This window comes from Eumetopias jubatus, unplaced genomic scaffold (genome assembly GCF_037043125.1).
Source record: "Eumetopias jubatus isolate StellerSeaLion01/CBP00866 unplaced genomic scaffold, mEumJub1_p1.0 scaffold_17, whole genome shotgun sequence".
NCBI lineage: Eukaryota > Metazoa > Chordata > Mammalia > Carnivora > Otariidae > Eumetopias > Eumetopias jubatus.
Window position 1 is genome coordinate 74,361,495 of NW_028274823.1, and position 22,029 is coordinate 74,383,523.

Below are 22,029 nucleotides of genomic sequence, written 5' to 3' on the forward strand. Positions count from 1 at the left end.
CTCTCTCTGTCAAATAAATAAATAAAATCTTAAAATAAATAAATAAATAAACCTTTCAGGCGCCTGTTTTGCGCCAGGCACATTTTTAGGCACTGAAGAACATTAAGGAACAATGTAGACCGCAATTCCCACCATGGAATATATTTCCAAGAAGGGAAGAATGACAGTATTATCAATATAAGTAAATAAAATACATGCTAGGGAAAAAAATAAAACAGGGAAGGGTGAGGTAAGGTTTGCATTTGAGGGGATCATTGATATTTTTCATAAGGTGGCTTGTGTAGGCTTCTCTGAGTTAGGCAGCTTTTGAATAAAGACCTGAAGTCAGTGAGTAAGCCAACCAAATGGATAGTCGAGGAAAGACCATTCCGGGCAGCAGGGACAGCATGTGCAAAGGCCCTGAGTCAGGAGTATGCCTACCGTGGAGTTCGGAGGCCATGTGACTGGAGCTGGGTGAACAGCAGCGTATAGTCGCTGATGAAGTTCGAGAGATGTGATGTGGGGGTTCATATCATGTAAGACCATACGGACCGTAATGAGGACTTTGGGTCTCATTGTGAGTGAGAGACTGAGCACCGCCAGAGGATTTGAAGCAGAAGTGTAATACAGTCTGACTTTTTTCCCAAGGTTGCTGTGCTTCTATTTGGGGAACAGAGTATAGGAGGCTGGACATATCAGGGAGACCCGTTGGTGGACCGTGGTCTTCGGAGAGATTTCCATGGCTTAGGCCATAAGAGTAGAGTCAGTAGAGGATTTGCTGATGCATGAGACATAGGTGAAAGTGAGGAAACAAGACGAGAGAGCATGACCATAGGGTTTTGGGCGTGAGCCACAGTGAGATGGAGGTGCCGAAGAGAGGACAAACCCAGAATAGCAGGTTGGGAGGTGGCGAAGGAGATCCCGGAGCTCACCTGGGGACATGGTAAGTTTAGATGCCGTGGGGCGGCGGCGGGGGTGGGGGGCAGCCAAGTGGAGATCCTGAAGCAATGGTTGGATGTGTGGGTCTGTCTGGGCAATGCAGCATAACAGGTCAGAAAGAGGAGGGATCGATTGAGAAGCCAGAGAGGCAATTGGTGATGTCATGGGAAAGCCAGGTGAGCGCCATGGCCTGGAGGCCAAGCAGTCAGTAATGGAGATGTTGGGACGCCTGGGTGGCTGAGTCGGTTAAGCGTCTGCCTTCGGCTCAGGTCATGATCCCAGGGTCCTGGGATCAAGCCCTGCGTCAGGCTCCCTGCTCAGTGGGAAGCCTGCTTCTCCCTCTGCCTGCCGCTCCCCCTGCTTGTGCTGTCTCTCTCTCTGACAAATAAATAAATAAAATCTTAAAAAGAAAACAATGGAGACGTTGCGAGGAGGCGTGCGTGAGTGGTGTCTGATGCCACTGTTGGGTTAGCGGGCAAAGGCTAAGACTACCATGAAGATTTAGCAAGGGCGAGGTCCTGGGTTGGTGGGGATAAAAGCCCAATCTGAGTTAGATTCAAAAGAAAATGAAAATGAGAGTGTCCTTAGGTAGGTGGCTGAGTACATAAACTGTGGTCCATCCAGAATGGATGGATTTATTCACCACTAAAAAGAAATGCTCTACAAAGCCATGGAAGGACTTGGAGGAACCTTCATATTGCTAAGTGCTAAGTGAAAGAAGGCAGGCTCGAAAGGCTGCATAGTATATGATTCCAACTGTAACATTCTGGAAAAAGCAAAACTTAGGAGAACAGTAAAAACAGCAGTTGCCAGGGGTTGGGGGGTGTGTAATGAGCGGAACACAGAGTTTTAGGGCAGTGAAACTAGTCTTCGTGACACTCCAGCAGTACACACGTGTCATTATACATTTGTCTAAACCCATAGACCATACAGCACCAAGAGTGAACCCCAGCGTAAACTGCGGACACTCTGGGAGGTAATAACGTGTCGGTGTGGGTTCATCGACTGTCACAAATGTACTCCTCGGGCGGAGAGCGCTCCCAGCGGGGGAGGCTGTGCATGTGTGGGCAGGGAGTATATGGGAACTCTCTGTACCTTCTGCTCAGTTTTGCTGAGAAACTGAAACTGCTCTAAAAAGTAAAGTCTATTTAAAAAAAAGAGAGAAAGAGGTGATGATCTGAAGGCAGGAGGTCGATACTGGTTTCTAAGGAACAGAAAAATGGGTGGTATCTGGGAGGGTAGTGGTGGGGTGGGAGAAGGGTCATACAAGGGTCTTATTTATATAGGACAGGAGAGTGCGCAGCGTCTATGGAGAGCAGGCTAACTTGCTGGCCTGTGTCCTGGGCTGGGTGAGTGGGTCTGGGATCTCATGCTCTTGGGGAGAGCTGGCCTCAGAAACGCAAGAGAAAGGCCGGGGGTCATTGTCATGGGCTGCAGAGATGGGCCAGTGCATTCTTGTGTGAGTTCTTTCCTGTGGGTTTCTGTTTTCTCAGTGAGAGGACAATGTAAGGAGAAATGGAGACAAAAGGAGTTTAAACAATTCACCGATTTCCTTCGCCAGTTTTTCTGCCCATCTCTCAGTTTTCACCATCATTTCTTCCAAGCTAGCCTCTGAGCTCTTTCAAATCAAAATTTCCATATGGCGGCGGGTGGGTTCATCTTTTCTTAAACACAGAGTTACCACACTTTCAAGTTGGATTTTCCTGACTGTGGCGTGTTTCCCAGGGCCTGGCCAGTGATGAGATTTTCATCTGTATGAAACCTACGCCGTAGGAATTCTGCTTTTTTAGAATGTCACGGCCTTTTGGGAGCCTCTGGATTCAAAGTAAATTAAATTCAGTCATTTGAGGCGCACGAAACTCATTTTACATTTTAAATGGTTCTATTAACTGGGCTGATTCAACATTTAAGGCTCCTAAGAGCAGAGATTCTCCACAGCTCTGGGGGAAGGGAGGGATATGCAGTATGAGTACTAAGTATTATATTTTAGATTTATTTATCATGCAAATTATAGAAATTAATGCTTGACAGAATATTCAGGAAAAACAAAAATCATAAAGGGTTGTCCGCCCTCCCCTAACCGGAGAAGCCAGACTCTCTCCCGTGATGGGTTTACTTTTTCCTTGTGTTGTTTATCCAAAGGGAGCATTGCTTTTAAAAGTTAGTATAGTACTGGTCTGGATAGCCACTGCCGTTGGCTTACATGTCTTACGTAGTAAAACAAAGCCCATGGAGTGTCTGATTGAGGTGCTTTCAAGTGGGGGGAACCCCATGTGCCTTCACTCCCCCTGACTCTACAGTGTGCCTACCCTAAACAAGGGAGCTGTTTCCTGATGTCACATGAAGCTGTGGGTTAGGAAAAGAAGAAAAAGTGACTCTCTTCTTTCTCTGGGGTGTGTGTGTGTGTGTGTGTGTGTGTGTGTGTGTGTGTGTGTGTGTGATGATCAGTTTCAAAAAACAAAAGAAAAGAAGTGACCAGCTCAAGAAATTATGGTTTAGCACACACGAGAATGTTTCCCTTTCCTTAGATGGGACTAAAGCCTGCAGAATAAACTCTCTTGTACAGCAGCTTCGAGCCTCCCCGAAGGAGGGTCTCCTGACCGGCCCTTCTGACCGGGCTGCCCGATGGCACAGGTGCAGGGCTTGGGGGGACCCAGCTGGTGCAGCGCAGGACGTGATGCATATACCAGTCCTGCAGCCACGGGCTCGATGACTAGGTTGAGCCATGCTCGGTAGTGTTGTGTGCCAGAAAGTAATATTTTTAGAAAGGGAGGAATTCACATGATTCCTCCAGGCAGCTTGTGCTTCCTACGTTTGGCTCGAAGGGGGAGTATGTGTGTCCACAGAAGTGGCAGATAGGTTTTTCCTGCTGCCTCAGGGTAATAGCCCACAAAACCAATGATACCACTCACTGTTTGGGAAAGTAAACCATAAGCCCGATGATAATTAGTTGGCTCTGACCAAAAGTCTTCAGAAGCCTTCTCCCCACATTTTTGCACCTACGTTTGTATTTATGCATGGCTGTTGGCTCCACAACTGGGCTCAGGTCCTGATGCACCAAGAGAAGAGGCGAATATACAGGATTTGAGGTGAATATACAGGATTTGAGTTTTGCATTCATGGGACCCTGAATCTGGACCAGATCAAGGAATGGGCTAACCTGCCTCTTTCTCTTTTATGTGGAGCGTTTTTCACTACTCAGTTGACCTCTAATAATACACTGTTTTGCATTTTTTAAGATGCTCTTTTTCTGTTTCCAAATCTTTATTTTTCATAAGATAAGAGGAGTGTGGCTCTGAACCTGTTTCTTTGAAGAACCTGCAGCATCTAAAGCATCTAAAAGCCTTTGGCACATTATGGGTGTGTCCTAGAGACCTGAACATCACAACCAACACAGTCAAACTCTTATTCTTGCTTTTTGGGTGTAGATAGGAGAGGGATTGGTCTTCCAACTTTATGTTACCTGGTGGAACCTCTCCCACAAGAGATACCCTCCTTTTCACCACCAAACTTCCTGCTCACTTATCTGCCGAGAATCTTTAAAGTTAGAAGAATCTAACGTCTGACAAAGCATTGAACATTCTTTGTTTGTTTGGGTCGAATACTTGATATTCCTCCCGAGGGAATCTGGAGAAAGGTATCAGTGCTTTTTAAGTTGGTCCAGTTTTTTTGTAAAACCACAGGCTATCAGTTATCCCATGAATTTGACATTGTGGTTTGTTCTCATGTTTGCTTGGTTTCAGTTTGGGTTTTCACTTTGTACTCCTGGATATTATCCTGAAAACTCCTTTCTGCAAAGCAGTACCGAGTGCAGATTCCTTCCTATACAAGGGCCAGGTTGGAACTCGCCCGCTGGCCTGATCGTGATCCTCAGTTCTTGCTCTATGCCGTTGCTCATCTGGGGCTTTGAGGAATGAATGCAAAAGAGAGATTACAAAGTAAGCATTTGTTGGGGAGCACTGCTATTACTTCAATATTCTCGTTTTTCCAGTGAGGATCTGCAAAGGGGACTTTGCAAATGCATCCGAAGAGAGATCTGAGTTGAGAATTCTCTTCTCCAAACAGAAAGACTGTGATCCCTCAAGTGTGTGGGAAGCAACAGTGACAAAAAGCCATATGATACTTGTATGAGGCATTAAACATTTTTGGTAACATTTAAATAAATTGGAAACTAGTTCTTTGATAAAATTTAACTTTTTTTTTTTTTTTGCACCACGGGTAGATTTGAAAAGGCGCAGAAACACTTATAAGAAATAGCAGTTGCACAATATCAGTGTCCGTGTGGGCTTGACTCAGACTGGTTTATCGCAGGCTGACCAGGTAAGGAATAAAGGAGTGATTGGCATTTTCATTGCTGAACCCTCTCAGGGACTCTTGGGAAGCCCAGCCTTGCTTTTTGACCTGGTGATTAGCTTGAATTCAGCAGACTCATTATCTTGCTAATTTCATCTCCATTGAAAGATAAAACAGACATGGAAGTCATTAGTTATAGTTAGATGTTAATGGTAAAATGAATTGGCCTCAAAAATTACGTTCTGATCATGTGAACTAATTTCCCCATGATGGAAATCTGGTTACATTTTACGTATGTATTTTTCATCTCTTGGGGAGGTACCCCTGTACATTGTTCCAAAGGAGGTGGTTTTCTGGGAAAACGTTAGGAGTGAAGGTCAAGACTGTCTCGGGTCTGCCGGTAACAGCCTTTTAGGACTGCTTTCCTCCTGGGCAAGCTCCTAGCCTTGTGTAGCTGTGCGAGCTTGCCACCCGCAAGGCTCCGAGCTGGGTTCCAGAGTTAGAGAAATAAGCTAAGAGCCCCAGGGATCAAGTATATCTTAAAGAAACATGTAAACTGATTGTTATAATACAAGTCACTGTACCAATTAAGATTGCTTTCAGCTGTGGTCAACCAAAGTTCCAGTCTGGCCTGGGAGCAGTTGCTGGTGTTGGTCTAGCTGCTCAGCCTGGCTGGTCCTTTCATCCCAGGGGGCTTTCACCCTCATGCCAGCCCCTGAGAGTCACAGGCTGGGCACCCAGCTCCAGGCATGCTGTCTGTAATAAAGACAGGAGGAAACAAAGCTTTCCCCGAACCAGCTTCCCTCCAGCGGACTCCCACTTCTATCTGCCTCGCCGGAGCTATGTCAGGCGGTCAGCTCCTGGCTTCTGGGGCAGCGAGGAGGGGAAGTGTGCAGCCCTGCTGACCTCTGGGTCCTGGGTGTCACCTGCTGTGGGAGCCCATGCGGGGACCAACGCCTGAGGGGCTTGGGGACAGGTCAGAGAGAGGTGAGGGAGCAGCGTGTGCAAAACCGCGGAAGTGTGAGGGGCAGAGGGTGTCCCGAGAACATCCCTGGGTTCTCTTTGATCCAGCCCTGTGCCAGCAGGGGGGCTGGACACGTGGGCACCAAGCGTTCACCTGAGGGATCTGAATTTTATCCTTTTGCAGTGAGAGATGGCAGTGTGGGAGGTTGGGGAGAAAAGCCAGCAGGGGCTCTTCGTACAGGGGATGGATGATAATAGAGGCCTCATCTAAAACATCATGGGGGTGATAGAGAAAAAGGAAGAAATTGGGGAAATTCTTCCAAAGTCAATGGCTCTCGGTGTCCCCTTGAATGTTAGGGGGGAGGCCGAAAGAGTTGGGGATTACTGTTAGGCAGCTGGTGGGTTGGGCAGGGGAGCTGTTCTCTAACCGGGGGAATGCAGGTGCAGGAGCTGGCCAGTCCATCTGGATGCTGGGTTAGAGGTAGCTGTGGTCCGTGGCTAGGTGGCTGGGAATGGAGGGCTGGGTTTGATGAGAGATGTGGGGGCTTGGAGTATATATGGATCGGGGACTTTGGGCGGGGGGCGAGCGGGTGCATGTACGTATTAGTTGAAATTAAATGGCTGGTTGGGAGTTTGGGGGTGAGAGAATGGCCCACTCACTGCACGCTGACTGGAAATCATGTCTCTATGAATTCAGTTTTACTTTTCCTTCCATTGTGCACCATTTTCTCTTGACGAGCTCCTATTTTTAGCACTTTTCCCTTTAAACGCTGTGCTTCCTCTCTTGCTGGGCTTCACTTTCCTGATCTTATCCTCAGACAGTGATACCAGCTGAGGGGTGAATGGAGACCTGGATTTCTTAAATGGGTGTGGGCTGCCCGCCCCGCTGGGTCTTAGATCAGGTAGGCAGGAGTAGCTAAAATTGCCCACCCCAGCGCCCCCATTGCATGGGTGTGATGTGACTGGGTCCATATATGGGCACTGCTTCTAGAGTCATCTCCAGACAGGGCATTGTTCAAGGTCACCCCACACCTCTCCCCACCCCACCCCCCAGTCATGCTCAGTGTAGAATATTTAGAATGTGGAGGGACAAAATCACCCCTGATGGTACAGTCCCCAAGGAGCTATTGTGTTTCACGTTTCTTTACAATAAAACTGTTACCCATCTCGGGGGGTTTTATGGTGCTCCTCAAACAGATAGCCTCCTGATTCACACAGTCAACAAATACGTAGTAAGTGCACCCTACCGGCGAAGTACCTTTTCTAGGCGCTTCGGCATACAACAGTAAACAAGACTAACAAGGGCCCTGTCTTCATTTTGGTTGGGGAGGCAGTCCGCACATAACTAAGTAGGGAGATGTTTGGAAACTGCAACAGGATAATGGGCTTCAGTGACTGGGAGGGGATGGAGCCACTTTAGGGAGGGTGACCTGGGAGCCTTCTCTTGAGGGAGTGATATTGAGTCTGATACCAGAATGAGGAGGAGCGTACCAATCCTGGAAACCTATTGAAACAGCACATGCAAAGGCTCTTTGGGTCGGGGCTTGGGCTTTCTGAAGACAGACACAAGGCTGGTGTATCCACAGGGTAGTATGTGAGGGAGATAGTAGTGGGAAAATTTGGTCACAGAATTAGGAGCCAAATCCTATAGAGTCTTAGAAAACATAGCAAGGAATTTAAGTTCACATTCTTTTTCTATTACTTGCAATGAAAAGTCATTGGAGCATTTTGATCTAATGAGTGATGTGATATAATTTTCATTATTAAAAAAATACAGTGTTGTACTGGGTTGATGGCAGCCCCCCAAATTTGTGGTTGTGGCCTAACCCCTAACTGTGACCTTATTTGGAAAAGGGTCTTGCAGATATAATTAAGAATCTTTTTTTTTTTTTTAAGATTTTTGTTTATTTGTCAAAGAGAGCACAAGCAGGGGGACCGGCAGGCAGAGGGAGAAGCTGGCTCCCTGCCGAGCAGGGAGCCCGATGCGGGACTCCATCCCAGGACCCTGGGGTCATGACCTGAGCCGAAGGCAGACGCTTAACCAATTGAGCCACCCAGGCGTCCCTAATTAAGAATCTTGAGATCATCTGAATTGTCCAGATGGGCCCTAGATGCAGTGACGAGTGTCCTTGAATGAGACAGAAGAGGAGAAGGTGCAGAGGGGAGGTCACGTGGAGTTGGGGCCAGAGAGCAGAGTGATGTAGCCATAAGCCAAGGGAGCCACCTTCCTTGAAGCCTGGAGCCACCAGAAGCTGGAAGAGGCAAGGAAGGACCCTCCCCTGGAGCCTTTTAAGGGTGTATAGTTCTGTTGCTACCTTGATTTCAGACTCCTGGCCCCCAGAACGGACACACACATGTCTGTTGTTTTAAGCCACCACGTTGATGGTAATTGGTTAGAACAGCCATGGGAAACTAACCCAGGTGTCTCCTAGACTCGGCGTATGTTAGAGGGTGGAGGAGGAGTGGGTTCATGGGGCCTTTACAGTCATGCAGGAAAAAAATCACGTGGCTTGGGTTAACAGGCGTGGGAATGATAAAAAAAAAAAAAGTGCTCTGACTTAGAACATATTGTGGAAGTAGAACGAATGGGATTTGTGATAGATTCGATGCTGGGGACAAGGGAAAGAGGAATTTTTAAAAATCTAGCTGGTGTTTGGCCTGAAGAACTAAACAGAGACTAGTACTGAAATGAGGAAAACTAGGGGAGGGGCAGGTCTGGGCTGCCGTTTTCACCGCAGGGGTGGTGGTAGGGCAGGTGGTCCTTCACGTGACGCGATCAAGAAGTATTTTGTGGACCCAGTAATTTGGAGGTGCCTATATCATATCCCACATAGGATTTTGAATCGGGTGTTGGGCATAAATTTGGAACTCAGGAAAAAGGTGAAGGGAGGTACATTTGGGAGTCCTTAGTGTATAGATCAGTGGTTCCTAGTCCTGATGATTCTTGGGCAGCTTAAAAAAAAAACAGTACCCACAGTTCATCCCAGAGCAGTTGAAAGAAAATCTCTAAGGTATTTAAGACATCCCCAGGTGAGGTTAATGCTCAGCCAGGGTTGACAAACCACGGGTATTGTCAAGGCACAGGTCCGGGGCGCCTGGGTGGCTCAGTCGTTAAGCGTCTGCCTTCGGCTCAGGTCATGATCCCAGCGTCCTGGCATCGAGTCCCACACTGGGCTCCCTGCTCAGCGGGGAGTCCGGTTCTCCCTCTCCCTCTGCCCCTGCTTGTGTTCCCTCTCTCGCTGTGTCTCTCTCTGTGAAATACATAAAATCTTAAAAAAAAAAAAAAGGCACAGGTCTGGATGCCATTGCCCAGGGCAGAGCTGCCTAAATGGCAAGATGCTGCTAATAGGTCACAGGTAGGCTAGCCACTGATCCCATTTAGTTCTTGGGTGGTCATAGTTTTGGGGTTGGCACCATGTTTTTCTTTTTGTGGGCCATGAGGAAGAAGAGTCAGGAAAGGGGGTGAGTGTTGGTGGAGTGGATTATGAGGGCTCTAGCGTGGTGGGCCCACTGAGGAGGAGAGACCAAGGGTGGAGACTGGAGCTATGCTCCGGGAGACAGTAAAGGAGAGTCGCTGTGACTCGAGCCAAGGAAGAAAGTGGTTCAAGGTGGAGGAGGACACAGTTTGGTCATATGGTGCTTAGAAGTGGTGAACCGGGAGGATAGCATTCATTTTAGGATTTTGCAAACCACCGGTGCCCTTGAGAAGGCAGATGTGACTCAACAGAGTGGTTTGGATGAAAGCTCGTATGGAGCTGGTTGAAGGGCGTGCATTCTGAGCCTGCAGAGATCTTCCCACCAAACATGAAGCAGCCCATGAGGTCTCTCGTAGGCTCACTGCTTCTGCCTTGCCCGCCTAAAATCCGGCATATCTGTGAGTTTGAGACTTCTGTTCAAAATGACTCTGTTGAACCAAATATTTAATCCTTTGGAATGTGGTACCCGAATCCCCTTATTCACGTGTCAGTTTCATAAACTGTATGTCATCAGCACCTCTGTTCCTTTCATTTAAATCTTCCTCCTTTTAATAGGACTTTGCTCCAGGTGATACCCTCTTGGTGTTTCCCTGGGTATGTTTGATTGTTGAGCTTTGCCGATCCTTTCTCTTGAGCGAGGTTGCGCTAGCTTGATGACTCATGGCTGCTTGGTTGGCGAGGGTAAAGGGTCTTGTCAAAGCCCTTGCCTGGGCTCAGTTGGGGCTCAGCCAACATTTGTTGAAATTTAGGGCTGAAATGACCGTATGGCAGACACAGTCTGTACTGAAATGACCGTATGGCAGACACAGCTGCCCGGTGGAGAGCCAAATGAGCATCGTGAGGTCCCTTGGAAGAAGGGTGTCTGTGCCCCCGTGGTTGGGAGAGTTTCTGCCCTGCTCAGCACCCCCTGCCCCGCCCCCCTCACCCTGCTCCCCCTCTGTGATCCCATTCAGGGCCGATAAACACAAGTGTTCTCAAGGAATCCTCGTGCACCCTGGTAGTCTCCTAGGGTGATGGAAGTCCGGCTCAGCATGCGTGTGGGGGGTGGTGTTGTAGCTGACTGCAGTTCCTACAGCCTTTGGGAAATAGCATTTTCTGGAACACTGCACATCAGTGACAGGTTGGTAAGACCAGGAGGTGCTCTCTGGGCTGCACCCCTCCAGCCTGGCAGGTGGACCTGGGCTCCCGCAAGAATTCTGTCTCATATACGGGAGCCGACAGCTGACTTGCTTTAAACCCCTGGAAACTCTGGGAGAAAACCCCCAACTCTATCCAGTCAGCCCCTGGACTTGTGGCTTGCCCATGGCCCAGGAGTGTGTGCCCTCAGAGAACAATCTGAGATTTCAGCTCCTCTGGCTGAGGAGATTATGGGATTGTTACAGGTTTGGAGGGCATTAAATTAAGAAATCAAATTTGGCTGTACCGGAGTGTTTCTAAGTGCTGTACCTCTGGGTTCTGGTTCATCTTGTTATACTTTTATTTATTTATTTTTAAGATTTTATTTGAGAGAGAGAGAGTAAGCAAGACAGAAAGCAGCAGGTAGAAGGAGAAGCAAGCTCCCTGCTGAGCAGGGAGCCCGACGTGGGGCTCAATCCCAGGACCCTGGGATCTTGACCTGAGCTGAAGGCAGACGTTTAATGACTGAGCCACCCAGGCGCCCTTGTTAGACGTTTAGTACTGACTGTAAAAAGCAGGATTTTAAGGAGTAAAGAAAGCCTAGAACTTCCTCAGGGGTTGTCTAGATGAAAAGCTATTCTTACAATGCACATTTCAAAGCCTTGACTCTTACTTTTTATTATAGGTTATTACGAAATTGATACAAAATTAGAGAATTGTGTAATGAGTACTCCCTCTACCCACAGGCTGTCCCTACTCAGTTCTGCCATCTTATTTCCTCCATCCCACACGCCTCCCCCACCTTTTCTTTATTTTTTCCTAGCATATTAGTCAGTTTTTGCAAGGCGGTGCTGTGGTGACGTGGCCCCCAAGTCTTGGTGGCTTACAGTAACAAAGGTCCGTGTCCTTGGTGGGTGCAAGTGGCCCTGCTCCCCACCTTCTTTACTCTGGGGCCAAGGCAGAAAGGTGGGCCTCTACCTGTGCAAGTCTGTGCAGAGTAAATGCCTATTTTGAGTCGCTGCCCGAGCATTTGACGGTATGACAACCCTGCTCATACCCAGAGTCTAGACATTTAAATAAGGACCTGAGCTTAGGATTCCTGCCCCATGCTCCCACTTTGCTTTTTCTGGGGCACCTTTTAAAGTAACTACTTAGAGGGGAGCCTGGGTGGCTCAGATAGTTAAGCGTCCAACTCTTTGATTTCGGCTCAGGTCATGATGTCAGGGTTGTGAGATACAGCCGCATGTCAGGCTCTGGGTTGGGGCCTGCTTGAGAGTCTCTCTCTCCCTCTGCCCCTCCCCCCTGCTCATGCTCTCTCTCTCTCTCTCTCTCTCTCTCTCTCTCTCCCCCCCCTCCCTCCCTCTCTAAATAAATAAATAAACCACTTAGAGTCAAGCCGATGAAAAAAATGAAAAGCTAGGGACCTCTGTTTGCTACCCTGCTTTCTATCCCTCGCTTCCTCAAGACCTAGGATGAAGGACTGCCCTTCCCCTGGTTTGGTACCCCTGCCTTTTTCCAGGATCTGTAGGCATAAATCTTGTGACTTAACTTCCTTTTGTGTGAGTGTATTGAAACTGCGCCTTCCATCAAAACGGCCCTGTGGTTTTCACCTCCCCAAGGAAGAGCTTGGATGCTGAGGGAGCTCCCTGCCGACCCCAAATGGGTAGCTTGTGCCCCCTCAGGCCGCAAATCATAATTTGTATATTCTTGACCTAACACACCAGCTACCAGCGTCCCAGCACAAAGAACCCACTCATGGTTGTTTCTGCAGGGGAGCCTGCCCTGATTGGGCCATAACCCAGAGCCCAGAGCAGCAAGATTCCATAGAGGGAACGGTCTGTCAGTTGTCAGACACTTAGAAGGAAGAAAGTGTTGTATTTTAACACCTAGAGAATGTGATTAGCGCTATTACCAATGAATCTGCACTCTAGGGGCAGGGAAGTACCCGGTGAAGTGATGAAGTTTCTAATCAGGAATAGTAGAGGGAAAGTTAGTTATCATTTGAAAGACTAACTAGAAATCTCCTTTCCTAAGCCTGTCTCAGCAAGTACCTAGACAGCTAGACCAGAGAGTCCATTAGTTAGCATAAGGAGTCCTGGGGGTGTTTTGCATGGGTAAGAGTGGGGGTGGTCAAGTTATGTAGACTAACTAGAGAAGTCGAGGTGTTGTTCGTCTGCTCTTGCACAAAGTGAGTATGAGATTTTTGTGCACCCAGCAAATGGGTATTTAAGGCCTAGGACTCGGTCCTCTTCTGTGCTCTGCCACTTAAGGAAGGACCTGAGGATTTTGTCACCTGATTTGACCAGAAGGTAGTTGAATCCGGCTTCAAGAATAGTGTTGCATCTGACTCCAGCAAACCTTTCGACTAAGACTTGTTCAAGGACCTAAAGGAGAGAGAGTTGGAATTGCCCCGAGTTTACAACATGTTGTGTAACTATTTTGTGCCTCTTGTTGTTGTAATGTGCCACACCCGTAGAGGAGTTTTGTGGGAGGGGACCGAGTTTTCCCTACCTTTGGTCGTGGGAATCTACTGGTATCTCCCCATGAAAATGGGGCTGTGGTGAATGGCCACCACATTGGGTCAGTTGACAATGGAGGGAATGAGAACCTGAAAGGGAGTCTTTGGATGTTTCTCTTGGGGACAGAGAGCGGCCACAAAGTTCCTATATCCGTTTGTTCCCTAAGTGCTGTTGTTTAGGTCTTCAATCGTGATCAGGGACTGCTTCGTCCATCAGTGTGGAAGAAAATGTCCCGAAGGATGTGAGAATTAAAATGTGTGCAGAGAACAGAGCTGAGAGTACAGACAACTTCTGTAACCAGCGTGCCTAGAAAGAGTGTGACCCACCTGAAAGAGCATACATATTATCGAGATGATTCCATTAGCTATTTCTTTCAGCATCAAAAGAGGAGTTTACCTTCACTGGACTTAGTATGTACCAGCAGCTATGCTAATTGCTTTATGTGGATTATTTTATGTAATCTTCATAACCCCTCCATGAGGGTAGGAAGTATTACTCATACTTGACAGATGAGGAAATTAAGGCATAAAGTTTCCAGGGCCTCACAGTGACTAAGAAGCAGAGCCAGGATTCAATTTAGGAAATCCGATTCCTCAGCCTGTTCCCCCGAAGCTCCACTTAGTTTATAAGCGTGGTATTGCATAGGACCTTTTTTGTTTGCACCTTCCTCCCTGTGTTCTCAGAGTTCAAGAGCCTTAAAGTCTTTACAGTCTGATGGAAAAGAAAAAAAAATGTTTATTTCAGGAACCTCTCCCTCTAAAAGGTGTGGAGATTTTCCCATCAAGCCAGGAGGACACCTGTGTTTTCCTCCCAGGGTCCCTAGAACCCTTGGGACATCACCATTTTGAAACTCTATAAAGAGAGGTGTGGAAATGTGGTTTGATTGAGCAAATGTCCAGGTGTCTCCCACCCCTTTCCACCATGTGAGAGTTTAGGACCACTTTGGCTTCTTCTAGTCTGGAGTTAAGCTTTGGGCCAGGCAAGATCTACATTGATGATGTGCAGGGGTGGGGGGTGGTAATTCAGCATCAATTGTGTTCTCCTTGTCATCCAGCATTTTTTCTATTACCTTTTGAGCTGTCTTCCACAGGGCAAGGTGCCCAACTGTTCTCAGGGGAAAAGAAATTGAAATCCTGAGTTGTCTGCACAGCATCCATGCCCGGAGAGAAATGCCGACAGCATGAATTTTAAAAGCCTGTTCTAAAAGTGCATCACTGGAAAGCCTTTCCAATATAATCACTTTTAAACCCCATGGTGGTCATGGCTGCAGGATAGTTATGTCAAACCTGAAGGCAAACCTGAGCGAAGTGGCAGGTAGAGGAAATAGACCGCTTTCATTACTAGATCAGGAAACCTCGTCTAAACTGTTGGGGCTTTAGGAAAAACCAGACCCATTGTTCTATTGCTTTCTTCAGCTTCACTTTGTCCTGCTGCCAAAATTCCTAAGAAATGGTCAGGAATGAGGGCGAGGGGAAATAAAATTAAATAATGAAAAACACAGACAAGACTCTAACGTGTGCGTCTTTGGCTGTGCCATTTTCCACAGTGATCAGACTTTGAGTCCGTTTTAGCTCTTTCTGCAAGTGTCCCAGCGGTGGAAGGGTGGGTCCGCGTGTGGCCGACAGGCAGGTGGGAGCGTGCGCCCCAGCAGGTGTGCTGACCCCACTACAGCGGGTGGGGAGGTGAATCAGAAGACCGGAGTCTCAGGTCCCGCAGGAGATCGGAATGAGGCATTGCTCTGCGCCCATAGCCTGGCCCTGGTCTGGGGCCACTGGGTCACCAGGGCTGGGGAGTTTCTGGAAGCCCCGGTGTGGCGTAGCCAAGCTCTGTGGTCATTGTCCTAGGTCTGATCTATCTCAGAGGATTCCTTTCCTTGGAAATATCTGGGGATTTCTCCAGCTTTTATTTCCCACGTACTTGGGCACTTGGCTGCCACCCCCTTTCTATTTTCCCTTGTTCCTCCTCACCACAGCCCCTAGGCCCCGACTGAAAAGATTAGTAAATACAGAATTCAGATCTGCCTCCCTTGCATGCTCGCTGTTAGAACCTTGCTAAACTAATTACAAACTAATTACATAGCCTCCTTTACTGTAAAAGGGACTTGTGCGCTTATCTCAAAGGGCTGTTAGGAAGATGAGAGGAGATGGTGCTTAGAAGCACCCTGCCCCCGGCCTGGGGCCGCACACATCAAGCACCTTACTTTTCTCTCTGGAACACTCTGCCCAGGTCTGCAGGGGAAACCAGAGTTAACAAGTAACAAACACAGGGAGAATGTAAAGGTTCTAGGAGTTCGGAGTGTAGAAGGGATAATTATTCATGGACCATGTTCTGTGCCTCTTTCTTTTTTCTTTTTTTTTTTTTTAAAGATTTTATTTATTTATTTGACAGAGAGACACAGCGAGAGCAGGAACACAAGCAGGGGGAGTGGGAGAGGGAGAAGCAGGCTTCCCGCTGAGCAGGGAGCCCGATGTGGGACTCGATCCCAGGACCCTGGGATCATGACCTGAGCCGAAGGCAGATGCTTAACGACTGAGCCACCCGGGTGCCCTCTGTGCCTCTTTCTGAAATGCTGTCCAACGCATCTCCCCATGGTTGTATCCAGTTCACTGGATTCTTCCTGGGCTGGTTATTAGAACAGACCCCGTCGGCTTGGTACTGTTTCTGGGCATGCCTGTCCAGAACTGGACTCCTGCTTTGCTCTCCTGTATTATGTCTTTATATTTTGATGCTTGGACCTCTTGGGGCCTTGCTGATCCTGAAGGAACCACCCTCCGCAGGGTTAGCCAGTCCTAGAGAATACAGGGCTCACACCTTTCAGATACAACCCAACCAATCCAGAGCCCACACCCTAAGCTCCTCCTTTCTTGGGCTCCCACCCTCCGAGCTACTGTCCCACTACCCTGGTGACCCCCCAGGCCAGATGCTGGACAACGGGAGGGACGACATCTCTGTCCCAAGATCCGCTGGAATTGTTCACACCAGCCAGTGTACCCTGCCTTTCCTGTTCCTTCCTGTAGAAACCACAAGAAATGTGACTGCTTGGAATTCTGGGAAAGCTGTACTAAAAATGTGACATAATTTGGTTATAGCCTCATATTGGGTAGTGGGCCATGAGCTCCCTTTTCCTGCCTCTAGGAACCTAACAAAGACCTTAAATCACAGTGTTCAACATATGGTACCATTAAGCTGGAGTTTGGGCGGGTGGGGATGATCACCTGCTTTTTTCCATAGGGAACAGGTGTAATTATGACAATTAGCAAAAAATGCCCTTGGCCAACTATTTCCTGGGCTTTGCTACTGCAACCTAGAGTATGTTCCTGAGCACGTTACCAGATTAAAACCAAACGATGTGATTGGCCCTGTTAGCGCCTTCAGAGTTAGGCTCTCTCGGGAAGACAAGGTGTGTCGGAAGCCAGACTGTCAGCCTGGTGCTCGCCTGCTCATCGGGAATGGCAGAAAGGAGAATGGAGAGTTTGAAAAAGTTATTCAGTGCACTCTCTTCTCTCCTAATTTGTTTTGTGAAGCAGGGCTTCATAGGGGATCTTGACTTGCAAGAATTATTCAGAGGCTGCTGTGAAAGAAGACATTGCAGGGCTATGTCTTTTTAAAAAAGATGGAGAGGGGCGTCTGTGCCACAGTCGGTTAAGCATCCGACTCTTGGTTTCGGCTCAGGTCATGATCTCAGGGTGGTGAGATCGAGCCCCGCATCGGGCTCTGCGCTCAGTGCAGAGTCGGCTTGGGTTTCTCTCTCCCTCTCCATCTGCTCCTCCCGCTCATGCTCTCTCCCTCTCCCTCTCTCTCTCTCTCAAATAAATAAATAAATCTTTAAAAATTAATGAAAATAAATTTTAAAAGATGGAGAAACAGTATTTATTTGGGGCATAGAATGAATAAGTACACGTATTAGAGTTGGAGGAAATTGGTAATGCTTCGGAAAGAAAGCATCCATAATAGGAGTTCCTGAGTTGGCCAAACTCCTTACCTAAAGTCTAAAATGAGAAAAATGAAATATTTTTGGTTGGGTACTTTGGGACAGCTAGTAACAGGTAGAATACAATGAAAAACTGCCTATCGAGTCAGAATCATCAGAACAAAAGGAGTTGCTTATATGTGAAAAGAGTCTATGTCAACTCCGGAAGGCCGAGAGGAAAACTACGGTGGTGTTGCCAGCACAAGAAACAAAAACCGTACCCACATAAAAATGAGCCCAGGTGGAAGGGAGGGGGTAAGAGAACCGTCAGGGCAGAGGGCCAGTCCTCCCTGCAAGTCTTTGTACTGCATGCTTGTGCCAGAAAGTGAGCACTGTTGTGCAGACACCACCCAGGAACTGGGTGTGTGAACTCCTAGGATGGCCTCTTCTGGGAGCTGGGAGCTTTTGAGTGCATTCGAGAATTTACTTTTAGGTTTCTGCTAATGAGCCTTCTTTTGAACTGGACACTTGTGTAGCACGCAAGGCTACACGGAGGTCCGGGGGATCACGAGATCCGCCGTGTTACACTCTCACCAGGGACCCGGACGCCTAACCTGCCTTTGACCTGATATTAACCAATAGTGAAGAATTGGAAACACCCTAAGCGTCCACCAGTCGGGGGAGATGGTTAGAGAGGCTAGGGCGCTAGCATAGCGGAGAATGTGCATTTAAAGAACAGGTCAGTCTTCACGGTTCGACACGGAGCCATCTCCAGAACATACTCTTCAAAGAAATCTTAGCAAGTGGAGAGCGGCAATACATGTGGTATACTGTTTGTGACAAAACCAAAATAAAACCGTGTTTTTCTGGAAGCATTTATGTACATATCTGAATCCTCAGAAAAGTTTCAGGACCTTTTGGCTACAAATTCCTAACAGTAATGCCCCCTGGGATCGAACCAAGGGATGGGTGGCCAGGGAAGGAGATTTCTCCTGCGATGATGTTCTTTGAAAGTTTCTCCTTGAAATGTATTTAGGCATTGGGTAACTGATCATTTTTACTTTTGCCTGATATTTACATTATAAATTCTCTCTGTATGTATATTCTACATTCTTTGGAATATAACCACTCCTGCCTTATTTGACTGGTGTCTCTGTAATGATATGTTTGTCCACAAACAGGGATTGCAAATGGAATCATCAACCTGTAAGTTTAACAGTCGAACAGAAAGATAAGAATTTTATTGGACCTTCTGTTGTGCTGATATCTCTGATCTTAGTTACTGCCGCAGAGACTCCACTTTCTAGGGTCACCTCCGATTTGTTATGATTTCATGCTTTTCTCTCATAACTGGAGGACACTGTTCTCTTTTTCTCCCTTGATGACCCTGACATTCACCACAGTGGTTCCTCCGTGTCGTTTCTAAACCGGAATTCCAGGACATGGGGCTCGCCTGGCTTGTGCTCACGTTCTCTGGCCCTTGGTTAGGTTTTGTGCAGACCTGCCCCCGATACCTGCAGCAATACGCAGGCTCTGCATTCCCCTGCCATCACTGTGTGACACCGTGTCGTCCTTTGTCCACCCTGATCACTGTTCCCCCCGCGCCTGTCCTCTCCTGAGTCTCATGTCCTGGGCAGCTCCGTGGAGCCACCAGAAGGACATGGTGCCCTCCTACAGTGATCGCCAACACTGCCTCTTGGCTATGTGCCCTTGAGAAAGAAGGTCAGGACTTGAGTTGACTTTAGAAGCAAGCGGTGGCTGCTTTTATTGGGTATTTTGAGCTCACCTACATCCTTTCCAGAACCTCTCGGCCTCCTCAGACTGACGGATGTGCAGCACAGGTGCCCCTTGCCCAAGTCACCCTCTCTGGTTGTCCTTTCTCAGTACTGCCATTGTGCAAGATGCTCCCGTCTATGACATTTAGGCCATTTGCTAGGATCCTCTAGTTTTTAACTGCGGGGTGTTAATGGGGCACATCACTCAGAATGGCCACGCTAAGGTAAAGAATCCTAGCAGTGTCCTAACTAGGAAGTCCATTGTCATCCCCGTGCGCCCCCCCCCACCCCGCCCGGGATGTTAACAAGAAACCATCCACGATGGAGCAGAAGCAACAAGAAGTGTTTGAAAAGTACTAAATGAATGGGACAGAAAGTGGTGATGCCAAGGAAAGCATGGGCATTTGCACGTCCTGTGACTTCTTCCTGCTGTCACCTCTCGTCCTCCGTGCCTCCTTCCTCACACACACGGAATGGAAGCCTCTTTCCGTTTTTGCCAATATTCCTATCCAGTCTCTTCAGACTCCCCTTGAGTCTTCTCTTCCTGGTAAACAACTTCCATTGTAAGCAAAGTAAGAGAAGCCAGACGTTTCCTGTCCTGTCGATGACCGGGATGAAAGGGATGAACCGATTTACCCACGTGTGAGTCTTTGAAAAGTACTGCGGTAAAACAAGGAACGTGAAGACCTGTTGTGTGTGAGGTGTCCAGAAGCTAACCACGTACTGAAACCATGGAACAAAAATTTACTGCAAGTAAAAGATACAATGAAAGTAACAAAGTCAGTGTGACCAGAAGCCTGTTCGTTGCCAGACAGTGAATTTGTGGCCCTCCCAGACTTGAAGTCACAACCACAGCGTTCTCGCTCCTGTGGATTGGATGGCATCGCAGTTGGGGAGCCTGGAGAGCCTCACGGGAGAGGAGGGCATGATTTCCTCCCCATCAGGGGCTCACAGCAGGAGAGGGATAACAAGTAAGTGAAAGCCCAGGATTGCAAATTAAAGTCTGTTTTATAGGAGAGGAAACATTGTAATTTTATTTCAGTATCTCTACTGGCATTGACTTCAGAGGTTGAGATTCTTTTGTAGATGGTTTTTAATCAGGTATCAAGCTAACTTAATGGGAAGCGTATATGTTGTACTAGATCATACTAAATAATGTAAATAAATGACAGTATGTATTATATGTGCAGGATCACAACAAGAAGTGTAGCAACAAACTGCACCTCTCTCAAAAACATCTGATACGTGGGAAGAAGTTGCCGGTCGGTGACTTGCTCTAATGATCTGAATAGGAGCCCACAAAGGTTCTCTGTCTTGGACTTCGTTCAGGAGGACTTAAAAACCAGAAAAACCGGAAGGCCCCGATCCAGCGTGGCATAGCCCCAGATTGGAGGTTAGCTAGCATCACATCAGGGCTGTTGTAGTTAGAGTAGCCACCTGGGAAGCCATAGTTCCTAGGACACTATCCTTAGAACGACCCCTCCCCCCCATGATGCATGTACTCCTACAGTGTCCCCAAATTATATGACTAGCCTTAGAAAAATGTGAAGAACACCAAATAGGAAAGGTTTGTTAATATTTCTCTTCTTCATGGTTTGTAATGGATTTTAATAGAAGATTTTAAAATAAGAGCTTTGCTTTGTGATTCATCCGGGGGTTCAATTGACTGAACTTGAGTAAATTATTCACCACTTCATTAAAATTCAGTAGCACTGAAGGGTTCCATCTGATGCATTCAGGGCTGTCTATTGGCAAAAGAATTGCTGTGCGCCCTGCATAGAGGCTAGTTTTCCCAGTATGGCCCGCACCGGAAGTGTAGACAATAATAATGGAATGTAAATTTAAACACTTTATTTTCCATTAACCAAAATTATCTATGTAACCTGAGGAGGAGAAACAGGCTTTTGGTGAGTGATCTACACGTTGGTGATTCTAAATCTCTTAGTGGGAACATATTCCTGGCATAAAAATGCATTACTGCAGCGGGGAGGCTTAAGAGTCTTGTCACGATTATCGCCAATGCTCGGAGATAACGTTTTAGTCAGTGAAGCGTCAGTTAACACCCTCATGGAAAGAGCTGTTGTCATTTGAGAGTAGAAATTACATCCTAAAATATTTTAAAACTAGACATTTGTTTACTTTTTTTTCCTACTAGAACCGAAATCCTGTAATTTATTGGAACAGATGGCACAGAAGAGGTGGGCCACAGGAAATCGGTGTGTTCTGCTTTTAAGAAAAGATAATTTATAAAAATACTACCAAAAAGCATAATAAAGTCATGGACTTACAGGCTTTTTCGAGTCCGGCTGGTTCAACTCCTCTCCAAAATTCCTGCCATGGTGGAAGGCCTCCCTGGCGTCCCTGGTTGAGCCCTGTGGTCTCCCAGTACTTTGACACCAAATTCATGATCGCTTTCCAGTGGCTTTGTTACGGTCAAGTGAAATGTCCTTTCCAGAGATCTCTGACCACGAGAACATCCCTCCTGATGCCTCGCCTCTCCCCTGGCTCCGGCGACATGGCTGCTTTACTCGGGCCTCACGGGTCAAGAGCCGAATTTCTCCTGCTTCCTTCTGTGGCGAGAGCATCATTCGCCCTGCCGTCCGCCTCCTTCCTGTTCTCTGGATGCTCCGACTTCCCTCGCAGCCGTGCCCAGAAGCCGGCACAGCATGCTAGGAACAGCTGCTCAGAACAACCGTTCCTCACCCTTTTGAGAATCTAAGATTCCAGAATCTCGTCCCAGAAAAAGGCACGTGGGGATGTACACGCTGCAAACAATCTTGGCAGATTTCTGGGACTCCCTGTAGCTCGTTCATCACCCGAGGGCCTCCCCCGACTGTCGTGTGGACACTGTGCATGGGAACCCCCGGGGAAGCTTTTACTGACCACCCGTCCCTGGGCCCTACCCCATGAACTGCCGTAAAGCCAAGAATCTAGGGATCCTAAGCGGAAGGGTTTTCAGGGTTGTTTCTTTTTAAGGAGGAGGCTATGTTGTAGAAATCAGGTTTCAATCGTAATCGTGTATGTGAGGCTTCTTCAGGATCCAGTTTCACACACACACA

At 47.6% G+C, this 22,029-nt stretch overlaps 1 protein-coding gene across 1 annotated transcript in view; it reads left to right on the forward strand.

Moving 5' to 3' along the window:
* Positions 1-22,029, forward strand: part of KCNK1 (potassium two pore domain channel subfamily K member 1) — a 46,032-nt gene that overhangs the window by 19,262 nt on the left and 4,741 nt on the right. The window lies entirely within an intron of this gene.